Source organism: Henckelia pumila, chromosome 3 (genome assembly GCF_033568475.1).
Source record: "Henckelia pumila isolate YLH828 chromosome 3, ASM3356847v2, whole genome shotgun sequence".
Taxonomy (NCBI): Eukaryota; Viridiplantae; Streptophyta; class Magnoliopsida; order Lamiales; family Gesneriaceae; genus Henckelia; species Henckelia pumila.
Window position 1 is genome coordinate 59,119,592 of NC_133122.1, and position 10,639 is coordinate 59,130,230.

The following is a 10,639-nucleotide window of genomic DNA, read 5'->3' on the forward strand; positions in this document are numbered from 1 at the left end:
TTTGCACATAAATGATGGAGCATATATTTCGTGGTTGACATCGAGCTAGGTCGTCTATACTGGCTTGACTAGGAATATGATCATGAGCCAATTTCCTCTAGCAAAGCCCCAACCCAAAGCCAAAATAGTCCGATTTATCTCTTGAGTGTCCGACATCCGAAAGCAATACATGAACAGGGCTTCTATTTTAGCTGTCTGAGGTCGCCATGATCAGTTTGGCTCATCCTTTGATATCAACACTTTATTGATCGTGAGGTTTTTATTGATCGACACAAACATAGGCATCAAGGTTAACAATTATCCAGCATGCTTCTAAATAATAAAGATGTGTCTATATATATAGATATAGAAATATTCAGCTGCACAATCAATGATGCACAACTCTTTTTCGACCACTGAAACCCGGTACCTATTAGGGAAAATTCCCCATAAACTTAAACCCAGAATCATCATGCTAAATCATCAAGATTAAATACTGTAAACTTAAGCGGAAGCGTACCTTAATTCTTAACAATTGATACCGATGTAGATCTGCATGGTTTGGCCTTCCAGATCAACACGATTTGCTTTGAGAGTTCCTTCAGTTCTCTCACGCTCTCTAATTATCGATGGGAATAGAATAGAATGACTTTGTCGATGTAGACGTCGTGTGATTTGAGGACCATAACCCTATATTTATATTTTGGGATTCTATTTAAGCTCATCAATCAAATAGAAAAGCCCACTTGTATCTACACATTAATGGTCACACCCTATTAGATACATTAAAGCCCAAATAAACCGAAACTTTATTTAGATCACTTTTAAGGGCTAACTTTATTTGACAGTCCACAACACATAATTATTTACATATAAGCCCAACGTTGGATTTATGATCCAACAATCTCCCACTGAGCTATATGTGAAACTTTATAATTATGTTTTGCAAAATAACCAAATGAGCTCAACTTTGCTGTCATTACCGAAATGTATCTACTGCTAATCCGGTCCATCAATCATACTAACATAGGATCAAAGAGGCTTTTGTCACATTTATCGTAACTCGACCCATCAATGGTCACATATGCCAGATAACTGAACGACATGGATTATGATGTGGATGTGTAGCATGGAAATTTCATGTAACGTGATCTTAACATGTCTATTTCCAACTGGTCCACCCTTAAACTTTAGTAAGATCAACCGTAATAAAGTCAGAGTGTGAATAAATCAAAACCTTTATTTCTGCATAAATAACTTTTCATTATGTATCCATCCAAAAAACCGAATAACCGAACATGTCTATAAAAGCATTTAAAATTACAAACTCCCACTGAAACTGAATATTCTTGATTGACAAAACAACCATACAAATAATGTGCACACAAAACCTTTTGGGTGATAGTCCCTTAGCAAATGGATCCATGTGCTTTATAGACATTATTCACTCTGAACTCTTACTTTAATAATTAGAAACATGATTGGATGCCTTGTAACACACTATAAAATCTACTGTCATGACAAAAGAGACTATAACAAGTGACTTTTTAGTACTCTTTTGTGAGATGACACCTTTTGGCAGCAGATTTAAATTGTCCAACATAGTTTTCACACTATCTAGACATCCCTTAAATCAGAGTCAGTATACCAAATGATCTCAAAACCGATCTGACCTCTGATATGTGAGCATATAATTCCTTTTATTTTCTGTAAATTCCATAATACATAATTGACTATCTTTCAATAGTCCACTCCTGAATTATTTAAATATTTGTCCAACATCCCAGTCATGTATATAAAATCTTTACGTGTATATACCTTAACAATACATTAGATTCTCTACTACTAAGTCATAAAGAATCTTTTGTATTTCTTTTCTTTAAATCATTATTAGAGCACTGGTTGAGACTAAATTGTCTCCCTCAACTTAGGGTATCAACTGGTTTACAATTTTGCATCCCATATCGCTTTACAACTTTCTCGATATAGCTTTTCTGTGATAATCCAAGAATACTTTGAGAGCGATCTCAATGTATCTGGATACCCAGTACAAAAGATGCATCACCAAGATCATTCATCTCAAAATTCTTAGCTAGAAATCTCTTGATGTCATGCAACATATCTATATCGTCACAAGCGAGCAGACTATCAATACATAGAAAACCAGAAAAATATTTACTCTCACAGACCTTATGATATATACAATCATCGACCAAATTCATCTCAAACCGAACGAGATGATCACATGATGAAATGTAAAAATATCATTTATCATTTATTAATTAAAATTCAGTAATATGTCAATATATTCTTGAAGAGTCTTTCAAATAAACCAAAGAGAAATATCTTTACAATTATATCATCTTACTGTGTAAAACCTCATTAATGACAAGACGAGCCTTATATCTTTCCATACTACCTTTTGAGTGCTCATGGTTTTAAATATCCATTTAGAACCAATTAACTTCACACTTTAGGCAATGAGACAAGATATCAAATATCATTGTCTTTCATAGATTTTATCTTTTTATATTGACATCAATCCATTTCGAGAGTTAGAATTTTTATGACTTCATCATGTCAATGTTGACCTTATTCTCTTAGAGAAATACAATCAAATTACCTAAGACTGTATTTCTTCTCTCTCGAGTGGAACTCCATAATGACAAGGTTATTGAGATGTAAGAGTTTGTTCTTTTAGAATATTTTTTGAATGAGAGATTTACCTAAATTGTCTTACCGTATTATGTTTTTGAAAAAAAGTCAAAAATATAATTTTGATCAATGTCAATAACACCTGTAAGAATATTAAAATATTCTTTCTTAAAGACAATTTTCAAACTTTATCTCCCCCCTACAAACTTGACATCCTCAAAAACCAAGCATTTTCCTAACTGAGAATAAAATTAATTATGGGACCATAATTCTTTCACCCCTTAGATCTTTAAGAATCACTTCAATCAAACTTTGTTGAGGATATATGCTGCAGTCATTAGTGTTTTTTCATAAATGAGATATAAAAGTCATATCTAAAATAATCATCTATGAACAATATAAATTATTGTTGATCATTCAAAAAAAAAAACCATTTGGAAGACCCACTAATATCCATATTTATAAGTTCATAGACATCCAAATTCTCGTTGGCTTCAAATCTCCTTTAATTTGTTTGTTTTCCCTTTATACATTTAACACAAATATCAAAATATGTTAAATTTAAAGGATTGAAAATTTCGTCATACATAAGTTTCTTTATTCTCCATCCGAAGATATAACATAATATCTCATGTCACGATGTAACTGAATTCTCATTTACTGGAATTTTATCTTTGAGACTTTTAAATTGAATTGCATGGACTTATTAAATGAAACAATTGTATCAACCGAAGAAAGATTATTGTAACGAGATGAAGAGCCAGAGCCAACCAATTTTGAATCATGAAACAACCTAAATTTCCATTTCCAAATGAGCAAGAGAAACTGAATTTGCCCAAAATAGAAATAAAAATTATCCCGTCTGAAAGTCGGTACAATAAATGTTTTATTTAGATTCAAATAAAACTCAGGCCTTAACAATAATCTAAAATTTTCAATTATTTCAACTTTAATTGTTTTGTCATTGTACACCGATGAATCTTTCATCATCATCTGAACTTTAGCAATAATAATAATAACTCCGCGTAGACACACTGATGATAGCACCAAAATCTATCCATCATATGTGACATCAAAGATAAATTATTTTTAAAACAAATCAAATTTAGAAACTTTATTTTCATGAGTCTTTTAGCTCCACAAAAGAAATAACTATTATTTTCCGATTAACTCGATTTTTTTTGTTGTTTCTTTTGAAGTGCTATATCTGCAGCTTACTTTATCCTTAATCATTTATCTTTATACCTCATTGAAAGTGAATTTGTCAAGAACGTACAAAATTCATCCTTTCATTCTTGACAAACCTCATTTTCAATATTCTTAAGGTGATTCTTAACTGTAGTTATATCTTTTCGACATATTGCCCTAATGATTCCTAAATGACTACCTTAATGATTATCAAACTTGCAATTTAATTTTTCATACCTTTCCATCTCCCTTCTTTCAAAAGAGATATTCTAGTTCATAAAGGTATACTGGAATCAATCTTTATTGCACTATCTTTGATCATTATTTTAATAACTATCAAGATGTTTACTTTTCCATAACTTGAAGTAACAATCATCTTTGAAAGTAATAATAAAGTTGATGTGGACAGTAAAACTAACAGAAATATTCAAATAATAACTGAACAGAAAATTATCAATAAATTAAATATGCTCACAAAAAATGCCCAAATAAGTAATATTAAATTCAAATAAAGGCACTCTCCATCTCAAGATATCGGACACTCCATTAATATTCCATCTTTGGACAAAATATTGACTTGTAAATGATATCTTGATGTAGTAATCAAATACTGATCATAAGAACATATCAAATAATAAATCTTCCTTTGGGCCGATTTATTATTCATATGTAAAACCAAATAATAATCACATATTTATTACCATAACTGCACATGTAATTCTGTTAAATAATAACCTTTCTTTGGGCCGATTAATTATTCACATAAGTTACATGTATAAAACCTTTTATATTTCAAAACAAATTAATTTCCAGAATAGAGGTCACTTTGGCGACATGTTGCTTCAATCAATTTATCCCAAAATATATATACCTTAAATGTTCCTTTATTCAAATTTAATATCAAAGAAAATTGACCTTTTTCTTAAAAAATAAATTTTAAGTATTTTGATCAAATTCAATTATTTAAACATTGATCGTAAGATCAATGCCGACTGGCGGGCAAATCAGGCAATTTACTGGTCATGAGTGATCTTTTCGGGTTGGATTCCTGTATATTCAAAAAATTAACTGACCCATGTATATTGACCTGATAAATTTCATCCATAGAAAATAATCAATTAATTCAAATAATGCAAACCTCATAAGGGATACCGAAAATTGATAGTCAATAACATGCCAAATAATAATCTTTCTTTGGGCCGATTATTATTCACATGAAAACCAAATAACTATCACAATTTTACCCTTATATAAATACATATGTAATCATATTAAATATTGATCTTCCTTTGGGCCGATTAATACTAATAAAAATTACATAACCGAAACCTTTTATATTTCAAAATAAATTAATATTCACAAGAGAGGTCACTTTGGTGACATGTTGTTTCAATTAATTTATTTTAAAATATATAAAATATAATCTTATCATTATTTGAATAATTGAAAATTTAAAACTTAAACCCAAAAATAAAAATATTAGGTTTATAACCAAATTAAACTTTATCCAAAAAATATATGATGGGCTAGAAAAAATTTACCAAAAATCTGAATATTTTCGTTTCCTTGATTTTAAAAAAAAAATTTAAATTTTCGAAAATTAGAAAATTGCCCAAAATAGAACAAACCCTAACCCATCAACATCTTCATCCTTATTGCACCGCCTCCGCCTTTCCTCAAACCGATTCCGACCGGAAAATGGTAGCCCACGAAGAGGCGACCACCACAGTGCCTTCACCTTCCCCGATAGTCGTCTTATCAGCCGAAAATCAGCCCCGATTTGTTCGAAGCTCGCGACCTTCCAGGCGTGACTTTGGCTTCGAAATCGGACGATTGTGTGAAGATTTACGGCGATGTATCTTTACTATCGGAGGCGCCTTTAGATGGGCAACAAAACGCCTTATTTATCGCCGCCGGAAACGGCCTGTAGATCGGCCGATTTGGGCGATTTCCCGCGGCCCCTAAAACCCTAATTCGAATTTTCCAGTTTTTTTTATAAAAAAAACGAAAATAAATAAAAATAATCTGGACTGAAAAATTCGAATTTGATTCGACCACTGTAATTTTCTGTTTTCGATTAGGCCAAATCGAATATAAACCGTATCTCAATGATTTAAACATGAGTGGCTCTGATACCACTTGTTAGGGAAAATTCCCCATAAACTTAAACCCAGAATCATCATGCTAAATCATCAAGATTAAATATTGTAAACTTAAGCGGAAGCGTACCTTAATTCTTAACAATTAATATCGATGTAGATCTGCATGGTTTGACCTTCCAGATCAACACGATTTGCTCTGAGAGTTCCTTCAGTTCTCTCACGCTCTCTAACTATCGATGAAAATAGAATAGAATGACTGTGTCGATGTAGACGTCGTGTGATCTGGGGACCATAACCCTATATTTATATTTTGGGATTCTATTTAAGCCCATCAATCAAATAAAAAAACCCACTAGAATCTACACATTAAAGGTCACACCCTATTAGATACATTAAAGCCCAAATAAAACGAAACTTTATTTAGATCACTTTTAAGGGCTAACTTTATTTGACAGTCCACAACACATAATTATTTACATATAAGCCCAATGTTGAATTTATGATCCAACAGTACCGTGTTTTAGTTATAAAAATCAAGAAAAAAACCACTAAAACCCGGTCGGGGATGAGGTGAGAAAATATTGTTGGGCAGATGACTTTATATATTTGGAAATTAATAATGTATCTCATCAGATTCGCCTATGATGAAAATCCCAATAGAGTGTTCTAGGCCATCAATGATTTCATGTTAAATTTAGGGTTCTTTTCGAATACTTGGGCATAATGGAGATGTCATTAATCATTATGAGACCTTTTTTTTCACCCCCTAGCTAGTTTTCAACTCTCATAATTTGTCCTTCAATAATAATATTTGACTCGAGCATTTGAGTAGATTCACGACGAAAATGTTTTGTTCTCGATCTTTTTGGTTTTATTTTCAAACCACGACTAATTGAAACACAAACTCGAAGGTCAATTTAACCACCACTCCACATGTATATATATATATATGTTTCGTTTAAGAGTATTCAGTTATATAAGTCAGATAACCAAGCTATAGATCTTTTATTTTTTATTTTGTTATTTTGAGAAATACATATTTTATTTTTAGGACACTTTAATTTATAATGATGACTTGTATATATAATATTATGTTATGTGCGCTCAAAACTTTTTTCGAGCAACAATTACTCAAGTTGGAAGATTTCGGCAGGAAGAACAATTAAAACAAGGCTTTTGAAATATTATCACATATTCACATGGTTTAATATATTTGAATTAGTTTGAGGTTCAAATGTTATAAATTTGTACGAATATAAAAAAATTTGAAAGGTACATTTTTTGTAAAAAAAAAAATTGGTTTGGATAATATTGAATATTTAAATTCGTTCTATAATATATTTTCGATTAATTAAGAATTTATTTGCCATCGATATGCTTGCCATTAACAAATGTGCCCATTCACAATTCGAATGGCTACTTTCATTTTGAACGAGAAAACAAGATAAAATTTTAAATATATATCATTCGCAAACCTTAAATACGGATATTTTACACATTAAAAAAAATTTAATGTTGACCAATGGAAATATAATAGAAAGGGTACTTCTGCTAAAATTCAAAAATAAAAAATTGGTTGACTATTTTATATTAAATTCGGGTAGTGTCTAAATAAAATACATTCCTAAGTATTATTACCCTTTGCTTATCGTCTATTTAAAAATTTCGCTACGTATATATGTATCCAATCACATTTTTACACTAGCTCATCTCTATAGAAATCTCGCGCGTATAGTGATTTTTCTATTTTTTATTTTTTTTAAAAAATGAGCCCAATTGTATAACAGAGCCCATCATGTGGAAGAGTAATTGGGTAAAATGGAAATAGGTCTGGCCCATTATGGTCGCGCCTATAAATTAATTGAGACTTGAGATACATCACACACATACATGTTTGTTTGTTTGTTTTTCTCTTCCCAAAAAAATAAAAAAAATAAAAAAAAATCATTTGTGATATTGTATTTGATAATCCCTTCTTTTATTTAGTCAAATTTTCAGTTTTGTAGCAGCCAAAATCGAAGAGATCATAACTAACAATCAAATTTGATCTTATCAAGATTTAGTTCCGACTTGGAGAGTGGAGACATGTGAAAGTAAAATGGATTTGTATGTTATTTTGTTTGTTTCTTTTTTTTTTTTTTTTAAAAAAAAAAACCTTTTCTGTTATTTTTTTTCAATGGGAGAAAGAGGTACTTGTGAGTTGTGTACTTTGCTTAAAATAATCAAAGTAGTTCCTCTAAATATATATGCTTAATGTAATATTATGACAATAAGATGTATAAAATAATAAACAATATACGAACTTATACGCCATATTTTAATATATCAATATTATAATTAAAATAAAATGTATTAATAAAAAAATTACATTATGGCGAAATTAAACTAAACAAACTAACAGTCTAATATAAATATATATATATATATATAGTTTTGTTATCCTGCTCATCCACCGTGCCCACCTAATGTACTCCTGCCCACCCATCGTGCCCAACTAATGTGCCCACCATGAGTTGTCACTCAACTATTGGATGCACAATTCATCACATCCAATAGTTGAGTGCCACCTCATGGTAGGCACATTAGGTGGGCACGGTGAGTGGACAGGATAGCAAAATTATATATATATATATATATATATATATATTAGTATTTCGCTGCACGCGTTGCGTCCTCGTATATTTCATTTTTTTAACGAAAAAAATAAATAATAAATTGTAAAATTTAAAAATAATAAAAATATAACGTTTTTTAAACAAATATTCACAAGAATATATATATCTTATAAAATGAGTGTTATTTTTGTAAATAAAATAATATCAAGGGGCACAAAGTGAGCTTTTAATGGCTAAAAAAGAGGAAACCATATAAAATAACTATTTTGCCCATTAATTTTGATTTTTTTGAAAATTAAGTTAGGAGATAATGATAATTTCAAATCAAGCTTCACCAATTAATTGAAAGTTTGTTAATTAGAGAGTCTCTACTTTAATAATATAGTAAGATATATATATATATGTTATTAATTAAGGGAGAGGGATGATTAGTAACTAACTTTTGGTGAGGTTTTTTTAATATGTCGACAATACCCTTAGTTAGTTTTTTTTTTTTTGTTTTTCAAATTTTTATTTATCCCTTTTTTTTACAAATATTTTTATTTTATAATTTAATTACAAATATTTATAAAACAAAAATAAATTAAAAAACAAAATTATGGTTGCGTGCTCCGAGATACTAGTATATATATATATGCATATCTTACTATATTATATTCTTATTAAAGAATATAACACTTTCTAAAATAAGAATATAACACCACTTAGTAGCCGAATTAAAATTGATTCAGTGAAACCAGAGACGAAATATCTAAAATATCATTCAAAAAATAAAATAAAAAACAAAAAAATAACAAAAATCTATCTCTGGTTTGAACTTCATATATGTCTATGATTTTCTCCATTTTTCGTGTCTCTAATTTTATTTTAAATTTAAATATATTAAAAATAAAAATATAACAACAACAATATATAATAATAATAAATATTCATGTTTTAACAGCACACACATTGCACGTGGATGCGACTAGTATATATATATATATATATATATATATATTTACTTACAACGGCATTCCTAAAAAGTTGCTTTTTTTGCTAATTTGGAAGGGTAATGCTACATGTACACTTTACACATTGCATTTGAAATTTCATGATTATCCTACATGCATTTTTGAAAGATTTTTTCCAAATAAAGTGCAGGGATAATTATGTAATTTTAAATGCAATGTGTAACCCAACGTGTAACCCTCAGTGTACATATAGCATTACTCAATTTGGAAATAAAAATAATTGTGGGTCATTTTTGTTCTGTGTAAAAGAAGTTAAACATTACGGAGAAAAGGGTCAAATGGTTCTTTTTGGTATTATTCTGTAAGCACAAAACAAAGATTATTTATGGCAATTTGGGTAGTAAATAATTTGATGCATTTTCATGTCCTATTACTAGAAGAAATTTATTTGTTAATCAATCCATTTTTGTATTTTTTTTGAATAAAAAATAAAAGTTGGTGATGTGTGTGTGGCGGTCCATGATTGGTCAGCCGTTTTTTGTAAAAAAAATAAAATAAAAAAAATTGTGTGGTTGTGGGCGCGCCATGTTGGCAGGCGCCCACAGGTGTGCAGGGTAAGGGTGTGCAGGGTATCATTTATATATATATATATATATATATATATATATATATATATATCATATTGTTAGTTAATTAGTGCATTATTGCCTAATAACAAGTTTGACAACCTCTTTAAATTTAAATAAAATATTTTAACAAACAACTAACACGTATGAGTTTCAAGATTTGTATACCAAGTTGGAAGTATTGGGACTCTTTGTGGGCTTCTTGATAAAAATAAAACTATTAAATATACGATCACAATATTTATCTGGCAATATTAGTGTTAGTGTCATTCACAAATAATGTATACATATATAAATTTTTTAAAATTAATTTTCTTATTAATTTCAAAATGTAACAAGTTTATATAAATATAAAATAAAATTTAATAATTTAAAAAAATTAAAATATAAAAAATATTTTAATTATAGTTAAATTACAAATAGATTAATTATTCTAAACTTCTTAATTTTATTAATATATTATATGTATAGACGAGGATATGTAATTGAATATGTAATATAGATATTCAAAGTCGAAATAA